The sequence below is a fragment of the Rattus norvegicus genome, chromosome 6 (assembly GCF_036323735.1).
Source record: "Rattus norvegicus strain BN/NHsdMcwi chromosome 6, GRCr8, whole genome shotgun sequence".
NCBI classification, from domain to species: Eukaryota; Metazoa; Chordata; class Mammalia; order Rodentia; family Muridae; genus Rattus; species Rattus norvegicus.
The window spans coordinates 85,706,913-85,718,958 of NC_086024.1; positions in this window are offsets into that span (position 1 = coordinate 85,706,913).

Below are 12,046 nucleotides of genomic sequence, written 5' to 3' on the forward strand. Positions count from 1 at the left end.
ACACCTAGCTTCTAAACTTACCAAACTTGGCCTTAGTATACTGCCCAAAGCGATCGGGGGAGGATGAAAAGATTTCTCCTTTATTTATTCCCTTTCCTGCTCCAAGTCCTGTTTGTTCCTGTCTAGTATCCCTCCCTTTCCAGGGCGAATGTTTTGCCTGTAAGTTTGCAGCAAGTCTGAGCTAGCTAGGGGCAGCACTGCAGTGCTTACAAACACCTTTTCTGCTGTACCACCTGTTCCCGAAACCACTCTGGAAGTATTTTCAGATCATTTGTCTGTGAGTTTAATTCAAAATTCTAAGGTCTGATTCATTAAATTGTTGTGTCCTCCACAAGGCTCTGGCTCTCAGCCTGCCCACATGGATCACAGGCTCTTCTTCCTCTAACCTGCAGTAAGCTAAACTTGTTCCTGCTCCCTATTTCTTAGTGGACTTAGAAGGTGTTTGGGCTGTACTTCTTGTTTGTTCAGGTGAAATGTATCCTCCTCAGGTCTCCGATAGATTTGAAGACTATACAGATACCAAATTTATCAGTTTAACTATTAGAAACCAAAGTTTCACATGCCTCCATATTCATGACTGTGACCGGCCTCAGTCTCCAAAAGCTGCCGCCACTATGTGTAGACACAGTCTATCTTGTTACCAGACTCAAAAGATAGATAGATCTCAGTGTAACTTTTTCCTATTCTTTTTTTAAAATGACTGTTCCCAGTAATCAACCACTTGTGTCTTATGGAAATAATTGGATAGAGAATAGGTGTACAGTTTATAATAGTTCTGAGGATAAAGAAGCTTTAATTGTGAGGTTCTAAAAAACTGTTTTAGGACATAAGGTATTTTAAGATTGGTAAATTCAAGTTGAAAATGGTTGAGGATGTGAAAGCTTAAATGGTAGTAAGAAATGATTTAAGGTATATAAAAGGAATAAAAAATGGTTAAGATTTCTTCAACTTGCTGTTGTACAATTGGACGAAGACTTCAAATATTCAGAATTTTAACATTGATCAATAGAGTTCTGATCAATTATTTTTATAACTCAGGTAAAGTCTTCCATCATATGATCCATTCAGAGCATAGTCACAAACTCAAATTTTTAAAGCATCCTTTGGTTGTCTTCTAAGTATAAACTTAAAGGGACTGCATATTATGATATATAGGCATATATAATATACATGTTACATATATTATTATTATTATTATTATTATTATTATTATTATTATTATTATTATTGAAATATAGGGGGGAAAGTCCTTTTTCACGGTCAGTAGTCATACTGGAAATAAAGATCTTGTGAGCTTTTGCCTCTTCTGCTCCCCAGAAGATTTCTGTCTTCCCTGAGCTCTCCTTAAAGAATCTTCAGGTTTTAACCTCAAACTGTTTCTCAAAGCTTCTAGTATGATACAAAGGTTTCAATCAATTGCCTTCTCTACAATGCTGGTTTCAATATAGATTGCAAATAATGGTGAAGCTAATTATAATAATGTATGAAGTATCTCTTTTTATAGACTTAAAAAGATTCTTCTAAGATTCAGTGGACCAACTTGAATCCACCTCTCCTGGGCCAAATGGACTCCTTTCAACAGCCTGTTTCCCCAACTATTACCTATTCTAGAGAGCAGGATCTATTCTCCCTTTCTTACATCCAGAAGCTTAACTAGTAACTACTAGCTTAACTACTAAGACCATGGGTCTAAAAGTTTCAAATGGAAACCATTCTTACTAGAACATTTGTTTTTTTCCCCTAAATTCCTTAACTTAATCTTCTGCCCCTAACATCTATTCCAGAATTCTACAAAGTCCAGATTTTCCTCAAAGGCTGCATCTAAGACAGCTCCAAAATAGCTCACCCCAAGTGGTCTATCCTCACAGTCTGGCTTAATTGGGTCTGTACCTTCCCAGCCCCATATAGTCTCACAGGGTGTGGACGGTAAGTGAAATAACCAGCTCTCCCAGGAGTTGGTCAGTATCCCAATTTCCTTATGGTTTCCCAAAGATGTTGACCTCCTCAGCCACCAGGAAGCAGTCTAAGAACACAATGTCCTCACTCCTGCCTCATCATTACACCTTCCTCGTTCCTCAGTTTTAATTAAACCAGTGGAAGGAATGTTAGTGTACAGGTGATTACACTGGCCTGTTTACATCATGACTTTCTTGGTTAGCCTCCATGTGCCTCAAGTGTGGACAGTGGACAGAGAATAGAATGACCCACCTGTCCTCCTCACAAGTCGGAAATGACAATTTACGTTTATTTATTTTCCAAGACCCCATTGAGGAAATTGGATGTATTATTTAATAAAGGTTTCACTGTACAAAATAGTTACAGTATACCTTGTTGTTGATTTTCAATGTATTGCCTCATGTAAGTTATGTAGCAACATTGTTTACAATAAGAATTCCATAGTAGGAGCTATGCATTTTCAGACGAAATTTATAAAATTTGACACTATTTCATAACTACATCATTTCCCCTTCCCTTTCCTCTTCCAAAACCTCCAATGTGACACCACCTTTGCTTTATAAGCCATATTTTATTCAGTTATTGCTTGTATCATATACCTTTCTATGTCAAATTAATAACCATGTGCTTTCATTTTAATTGCTTTTCAAGCTGAAACATAGTCATTGCCCATTTTCAATTTTTCTCCTTTGAGTAGCATAAATTGTTTGATCTAAAAGAATATATTTTAGAATAGGATAATTTATTATGTTATCAATTTAAGATTTTCCCATATAAGATATTTTCTCTTTGAAGTACATTGTATCATATTATTTTATAATTATACTCATCTCAAAATTTAATATTGATTGGATATGAGAAAAGACACTTCTAAAAGGAATTGAAAGTATTATTATGTAGCATTACCTTTGGAAATTTGTAGATATACCTGTCAGTCTAATCTCTAAATAATGGCAGAGAAATCCTGATCAATAAGCTAAATAGGAAGAAATGCAGGTGCTGTAGCAACACACAGCTGTGCCGTTATTATGAAATGGGGGGAGGAAAAGGTGACAAATCAGTACAGCTCAGTATTGTATCTTTGTTGGCACAAAGGACAAATGTGTATGCCAATTGTAAATCAGTTGTCACAGAAGCAGATCAATTGAAGTTCTTGACACCCAATGATTTGTGTACTGGAAACGGAGGAAAAAGAATAAAAATATTTTAACACAGAAGGTTAGGGTTTCAAACCATTAGCAAGCTGGAAGTGACTTTTCCAAAAGAATTATGGTATTTAAGTTTCACATGTATACATTGCATTTGTGTATGTGACAGTAAGAGACACAGAGACAGAGAAAGAGAGAGACAAAGACAGTGATCGTGACACAGAGAGGAGCAGAGAGACAGATCTGGGTAGACTTTTCTGCCAGGAGTACATACTGAAAAGGAAGCCAGAAGGCAAGTGAGATACAGTGCCAAGGTGCTGTGTGCAGCCCAGGTTGTTTTTCTCACAGTAGACAGCAGTTTGCCACATGCTGTGCTTGAGAAGGCTTCTCTCCAAATGCTCAGTGATAGCATCCAAGGCAGCAGCAGCAGGAGGTGGAATTGGTTTTCTATCTTCAGTTTTGCAGCCAGAGGTTTTGAAACTATAAGGAAGCACTGTGTCAAGGATTCCAGGACCCTTGGCCAATGTGGGGCCTTTTGGTTGTTGTTCTCAAGGAAGCTAGGATACGAGTCGTTTTCATCCTGCTACTTGGTCCAAACTTTATAAAGAAGACACTTCTTCAGCAAATAAATAAAAGTAAATAAAAATAAACAGTGCATTTATCCTTCATGAAAACAACATAGAAATCATAAAATAGTAAAATTGTATTTTTAACTTAATAGAAAACAAACACAATAAATTATTACAAACAATAAATATAATACACAAAGTCAGAAAGCTTTCTTAAATGCCAGTTTAATAAGCACAAATTGAGTTGGTTTTATTAAGACAAGATTTTGTTTACTTATTGATATATTTAATTAGTTTGGTTTTTGATTAAGGGAATAAAGATCTTACTTTTCAGCCCAGGTTTGACTTTAAAACACGACAATCCTGTTTCTGCCACCTGAACCAGACTAAGAGGCATGAACTACTGTGTCAGTGATAAAAGAATGTTTATCTTTTCTAGTCATCCTGAGCAAGGAAACCCAGACCCAGAACACTGTATTTTGTCACTTATATTTGGCTATTAGTCATAAAGTACAGGTGACCCACGCTACTAACTACAGAAGCAAAGATGGGAAGTAACAAGGAGGGTGCAAGGGCAGACCTTTGAGTCTTTACTGAGAAGAGGAAATCGATTATAGCCATAAGGTTAATGGAGGGAGGGAACTGAGTTGAGGAGAGGGGTGAGGATGAAAACAAGAGAGATGAAGCATGGGAAGGGACAGGGAGATAGGACACGGAAAGGCAACTCAATTGCAAGGCATTGGGTGGGCAGAGATATCTGCGATGAGCTAGAAATCTAGGACAATGGAAACTCACAGGAATTTATGAGGGTGGCCTCACATAAAATAATAGATATAGAGAATATGAAGCCTGAAGAACCCTTGTTACCAGGCATGACTTGCAGTGGAGGAATTGTGACACCAACCTAGACACAAAGTTTTAGACCAAAAAGGTGTCCTGCCTACAAGATGTGAAGGGGTAAAAGATGGAGCAAAATTTGAGGAAAGGGCCAACCAAAGACTGTCTCAGCTTGAGACTCATGCCAAGAGGAGGAGCCCACACCTGACACTATTATTGACATTCTGCTATAACTGTAGACAGGAACTTAGCATAATTGTCATCAAAAAGACATTACCCATTAACTAATAGAATCTGATACAGAAACCAAACGACAAACATTAAGTAAGTTTGGGGAATCCTGGAGAGGAGGTTGAAGGACGTGCCACCTAGACACGTGCTCAACAAAGTTCATAGCAACCTAGTTTGTGAGAACCAGAAGCTGGAAACAACCCAGATGCCCCACAACAGAAAATGATGCAGAAAATGTGGTTCATTTAAACAATGGAATACTACTACTCAGGCATTAAAAACAAGGACAGCATGAGTTTTGCAGGCAAATACATGGAACTATAAATTATCATCCTCAGTGAGGTAACTCAGACCCAAAAGGACATGCATCATATGTATTCACTAGTAAGTGGATATTAGCCAAAAATGTACAGAATATCCAGGATACAATCCACAGAATTCAAAAAGGTTATCAAGCTGAAGAGCCCGAGTAAGGGTGCCTCAATCTCACTTGGGAGGGAGAAGGCAATCACAGAAGTGGGAAGGGAGGGAGGGATCTGCGTGGGAAAGGGGACTGGACGGGGAAGAGGGGATCATGATCAGGTATTGGGTGGAGTTAACAGGACTGAAGCACTGAGGGTCAACAGAAAAATGTAAACAGGCACCTTCAGGAGATAGGACATGGGAGGACCCTCCAGAATGTACCACAGACCTAGGAGGTGAGAGAGTCTCAGGACTCAAAGGGAGGGACCTTAGATGAAATGTCCTACAGTGGGGACAGGAACTTGTAGAGCCCATCTCCTGCAGAAAGACAGGGCATCAAGTGAGGGATTGGGTTGCCATTCCATAGTCAGATACCCATAATTGTTCCTGTCTGAAAACTGCAGGGATAAAAATGGAGAAGAGCCTGAGGAAAAGGAGGTTCCGTGACAGGCCTAAATTGGAATCCAGCTCAAGGGGAGGCCGTGAGGCCTGACACTATTACTGTTGCTATGTTGTGCTCTTGTTCTTCAAAAGACCCAAAATGCTTAAGAGAGTCAGATGCACATATTTACACCCAACCAACAGACAGAAGCTGATGATGCTTGTGATTACCTTGGGGAAAAGCTGGAAGAAACTGAGGAGGGCAACCCTGTAGGAGGACAAGCAGTTTCAACTAACCTGCATCCCAGAGATATCTCAAACACTAGACCACTAATGAGGCAGCTTACACCAGCTGATATAAGGCCCCCAACATATACAGCAGAGAACTTTTGGGTCTGGCTTCAGTCAGAGAGGATCTACGTGAGCCTTCAGAGATTGGAGGCCCCAGGGAGTGGGGAGTTCTTGTGGGAGAGAGACATTCTCATGGAGATGCAAGGAAGGAGGTATGGTCTGTGGAACAGTCAGAGTGTGAGCTGGAAGGGGGGATAAAATTTGGACTGCAAAAAACAGTTAAATTAAATTTCAGAAAGAAAGAAAGGAAGGAAGGAAGGAAGGGAGAGAGAGAGAGAGAGAGAGAGAGAGAGAGAGAGAGAGAGAGAGAGAGAAAGAAAGAAAGAAAGAAAGAAAGAAAGAAAGAAAGAAAGAAAGAAAGAAAGAAAGAGATCTACAGAATCAGCTATCTTGGGCCCACGGGGGCTCATAGAGACTGACTCCACTGCCAATCAAAGAGCATCCATGGGATGAACCCAGGCTTTTTGCACATATATAACAGTTGTACAACTGGGTCTTCACATTCGATTCCCAAAGTGGGAACAGGGGCTGACTCTGACTCCACTGCTGACTTTGGATACATTCCCCCTGTCTGGGTTGACTTGCTTAGTCTCAATTGAAGATGTGTCTAGTCTTACTACAATTTTATGTGTCAAGGCTGATTGATATCCATGGGAGGCCTCCTTTTCATTTTCCTTTTTCTGTTTTTTTTTTTTGCAAAATATTTTATTGGATATGTAATGTATTTACATTTCAAATGTTATCCCCTTCCCCCCTCTACTATTATCCCTCCCCCTGCTTCCACTACAACCCACCCACTACCACCTCCTTGCCTTGGCATTCCCCTACAATGTGGAAATGAGCCTTCACAAGACCAAGGGCTTCTCCTCCTATTGATGCCAGACAATGCCATCCTCTGAAATATATGCAGCTGGAGCCATGGGTCCCTCCATGTATACTTACATGTGTATTAGTCTCTGGGAGCTCTGTGGGGTTTGGCTGGTTGATATTGTGCTTCTTCCTATGGTGTTCCAAACTTCATCAGCTCCTTTGGTCCTTTATCTAGCTTAACCATTAGGCTTCCCATACTCAGTCCGATGATTAGCTGCAAACAACCTCATCTGTATCAAAAAGGATGAGTCAGAGAGTCTAAGGAGACAGACATATCATATTCCTGTAAGCAAACAATTCTTGGTATCAGTACTATAGATTGGGTTTGGTGGTTACATATGGGATGGATGCCCAGTATCTGGATGACATTTTATTCAGTCCCTGCTCCACTGTTTGTCCCCATATTTCCCCCCTCATGGATATTTTGTTCTCCCATCTAAGAAAAACAGAATATCCACATTTTGGTCTTCCCTCTTCTTGAGCTTCATGTGGTCTGTAAATTGCTTCTTGGGTATTCCAAACTATTGACCTAGTATCCCTTTGTCATTGAGTGCATGCCATGTGTGTTCTTTTGTGACTGGGTCACCTCACTCAGAATATTTTCTAGTTCCATCCATTTACCTAAAAATTTCATGAAGTCATTGTTTTTAATAGTGGAGTAGTACTCCATTGGGTAAATGTACCACATTTTCTGTATCGATTCCTCTGCTGAAAGATATCTGGGTTCTTTCCAGCTTCTGGCTATTATAAATAATGCTGTTCCAAACATAGTGAAGCATGGGTTCTTGTTATATGATGGAGTACACTTTTGGTGTGTAGCCACAAATGGAATAGCTGGTTCCTCAAGTAGTACTATGTCAAATTTTCTGAGGAATCTCCAGACTGATTTCCAGAGTGGTTACATCAGCTTGCAATCCCACCAGCACTGGAGGAGTGTTTCTCTTTCTCCACATCATTGCCAGCATCTGCTCTCATCTGAGCTTTTCATCTTAGCCATTCTGACTACTGTGACATGGAATATCAAGGTTGTTTTGATTTACATTTCCCTGATGTCTAAGGATGTTGAACTTTTCTCTAGGTGCTTCCTAGCCTTTTGTATTCTTTAGTTCAGAATTCCTTGTTTAGCTCTGTAATCTATTTTTAGTAGGATTATTTGATTCTCTGGAGTCTAACTTCTTGAGTTCTTTGTATATATTAGATATTAGCCCTCTATCAGATGTAGGAATGATAAAGATCTTTTCATAAACTGTTGGCTGTTGTTGTGTCTTATTGACAGTGTCCTTTGACTTACAAAAGCTTTTCAATTGTATGAGGTCCCATTTGTTGATTCTTGATCTTACAGCATAAGCCATTGGTATTTGTTCAGGAAATTTTCCCCTGTGACTATGTGTTCATGATTCTTCCACACTCTTTCTTCTATTAGTTTCAGTGTATCTGGTCTTTTTGGAGGTCTTTGATCCAATTGCATTTGAGCCTTGTACTAGGAGATAAGATTGGATTTATTTGCATTCTTCTACATGGTGACCGCCAGTGGAACCAGTAACAGTTGTTGAAAATGCTGTTCATTTTCAACTGGGTGGCTTGAGCTCTTTTGTGAAAGATTAAGTGACCATAGGTGTATTGATTTATTTCTGGATCTTTTGTTCTATTTCATTGAGGTCCCTCCTGTCTCTGTACCAATACTATGCAATTTTTATCATGATTATTCTGTAATATAGCTTGAGATGAGGGATGGTGATTCCCCCAGAAATTCTTTTATTGTTGAGAATATTTTTGGCCATCCTGTGTTTTTAGTTATTCCAAATGAATTTGCAAGTTGCTCTTTCTAAATCTATGAAGAATTTAGTTGGAATTTTGATGGGGGATGCATCTGGTCTGTAGATTGCTTTTAGCAAGGTTACCATTTTTACCATATTATTCCTGCCAGTCCATAAGCATGGGAGCTCTTTCCATTTTCTGAGATCTTCTTCAACTTCTTTCTTCAGAGACTTGAAGTTGTTTTCATAAAGATCTTTTGTTTGCTTGGTTAGAATGACATCAATGTATTTTATGTTATTTGTGGCTATTGTGAAGGGTGTCTTTCCCCTGATTTCTTTCTCAGCCTGTTTATCCTTTGAGTAGAGGATTTCTTTGCATTAATTTTATATTCAGGCACTTTGCTGAAATAGTTTATCAGGTTTAGGGGTTCTCTTGAGAAATTTTTGGGGTCACTTAAATATACTGTCATTTCATCTGCAAATAGTGATATTTTGAATTCTTCCTTTCCAATTTGTATCCTTTTGACCTCTTTTTGTTGTCTAATTGTTCTGGCTGGGTAGGACTTCCCGTACTATATTGAAGTGGTAGAGAGAGAGTGGACAGCCTTGTCTAGTCCCTGATTTTAGTAGGATTGCTTCAAGTTTCTCTCCATTTAGTTTGATATTGATTACTGGTTTGCTGTATATTGTTTTTACTATGTTTAGGTATGGGCCTTGAATTCCTTATTTTTCTAAGACTTTTATCATGTAGGGGGTTGCATTTTGTCAATTGCTTTCTCAGTATCTAATGAGATGATCACATGGTATTTTCCTTTGAGTGTTTGTATGTAGTGTATTACTACTACCCAGTTTGTTCTTTGAAGTCTCAATTCCTTTATACCTAAAACACAGATAGATCCTACAGAGAAAAAAAAAACACTTCACACCAATTTCCCTCATGAATATCCTGCAAAAGTATTCAATAAAATTCTCAAAACCCAAATCCAAGAACACATCAAAAGGATTATTCACCAGGATCAAGTATGTTTCATCCCAGGGATGCAGGGATGGTTCAATATATGGAAATTTCTCCCATTTTTCTGAAGAGAAGGGGAGGAGGGATCAATGTGGACAGTGGAGGGAAGGTATGAGGGAGTAGCTGGACAAACTGGGAAGAGAGAAAGTAGGGGAAGCTGCATTCAGTTTATAAAGTAACTAAATGTTTAATAAGAAAATAATCATTTGCAAATCAAAAACGATGATGGAAGGATATTTTGTACAAATGTTTTCTATAAATTTCTATAAAGCAGCAGTATCCAGTTGTAGTTTCCTAGTAATTAAAACTCAGTCACGCACACTATTTAAGGGCCAAATAAAAGAAGCCTTGTCCTTCACAAGCTTTGCATTCGAAATTAGGTTGCACACAGTAAACATCATAGAGTAGTAAATGGTCACAGACTAGTAAAATGACAGGGGTACTATATTAAAGTTAATGAGACTGTTTTAATTTTAGTCAGCATCCTTATCTGAACACAAATACACACAGAACACATGCTATGTATATGTAGTTTATATATTTAAAAATGAGTAGATAGTATTCATTGATGTGTTAATGGATTAAAGAATAATGAACAAATAGTATCAAGAATGGTGGCTAAATCTGGGAACCAGAAGATAGGGGCACTCAAGCAGCAGGTCCCCTGTGGTCCAGACACTGCCTGGACCTGAAGGGACCAGGTCAAAAGCTCCCAGCACCCAAATCCCGTGGGAGGGAGAGTTAAGCCTTGAGAGGGGCAGATACACCTGGGAAGCCAGTAGAGACAACACTCTGGTCACATTTCTGACTCCAGAGGAAAACACCTAATGCCATCTGGGAACCCGGTGCACGGGGACCCCAAAAAAAGGCAGAATAGGCCCTCCTGGTTGCCACCCTCACAGAGAGCTCAAAAGCAGCCCACCAGGAGCAACTTCAGCCATGGGACCACAGGTAAGACCAACTTTTCTGCTCCAAGTGACCTGCCTGGTGGACTCAGGACACACGCCCACAGGAACAGCTCAAGACCAGTAGACAGGAAAGACTACATGCTGGAAAGCAGAACACTCTGTTCCCATAACTGGCTAAAAGAAAACAGGAAAACAGATCTACAGCACTCTTGACACATAGGCCTCTAGGACGGTCTAGCCACTGTCAGAAATAGCAGAACAAGGTAACACCAGAGACAAACTGATGGCAAGAGACAAGCACAGAAACCCAAGCACCAGAAACCAAGACTACATGATATCATCGGAGCCCAATTCACCCACCAAAGCAAACACAGAATATCCCAAAACACCAGAAAAGCAAGATCTAGATTTAAAATCACATTTGATCATGATGATGGAGGACTTCAAGAAAGACATAAAAAACTCCCTTAGAGAAACGCAGAAAAACATAAATAAACAAGTAGAAGTCTACAGAGAGGAATCACAAAAATTCCTGACAGAATTACAGGAAAACACAATCAAACAGGTGAAGGAATTGACAGTGGAAATAGAAGCAATAAAGAAAGCACAAAGGGAAACAACCCTGGATATAAAAAACCAAACGAAGAGACAAGGAGCCATAGATACAAGCATCAACAAAACAATACTGGAGATAGAAGAGAAAATCTCAGGAGGAGAAGATTCAATATAAATCATTGACACAACTGTCAAAGATAATGTAAAATGGAAAAAGCTACTGGTCCAAAACATATAGGAAATCCAGGACTCATTGAGAAGATCAACCCTAAGGATACTACATATAGAAGAGAGTGAAGACTCCCAACTCAAAGGACCAGTAAATAACTTCAACAAAATCATAGAAGAAAACTTCCCTAACCTAGAGTAAGAGATGCCCATAAGCATACAAGAAGTCTACAGAACTCCAAATAGATTGGACCAGAAAAGAAACTCCTCCTGTCACATAATAGTCAAAACACCAAATGCACAAAACAAAGAAAGACTATTAAAAGTAGTAAGGGAAAAAGGTCAAGTAATATATAAAGGCAGACCTATCAGAATCACACCAAACTTCTAACCAGAGACTATGAAAGCCAGAAGATCCTGGACAGATGTCATACAGACCCTAAGAGAACACAAATGCCAGCCCAGGTTACTGTATGCAGCAAAACTCTCAATTAATATAGATGGAGAGACCAAGATATTCCATGACAAAACCAAATTTACACAATATATTTCTACAAATCCAGCCCTACAAAGGATAATAAATGGTAAAGTCCAACATAAGGAGGCAAGCCACACTATAGAAAAAGCAAGAAACTAATTTTCTTGCCAAAAAACAAAGAGAAGACAAGCAAACAAACATAATCTCACATCCAAATACAAATACAACAGGAAGCAACAGTAACTATTCCTTAATCTCTCAACATCAATGGACTCAACTCCCCAAGAAAAAGACATAGATTAATAAACTGGATACACAATGAGGACCCTGCATTCTGCTGCCTACAGAAACACACCTCAG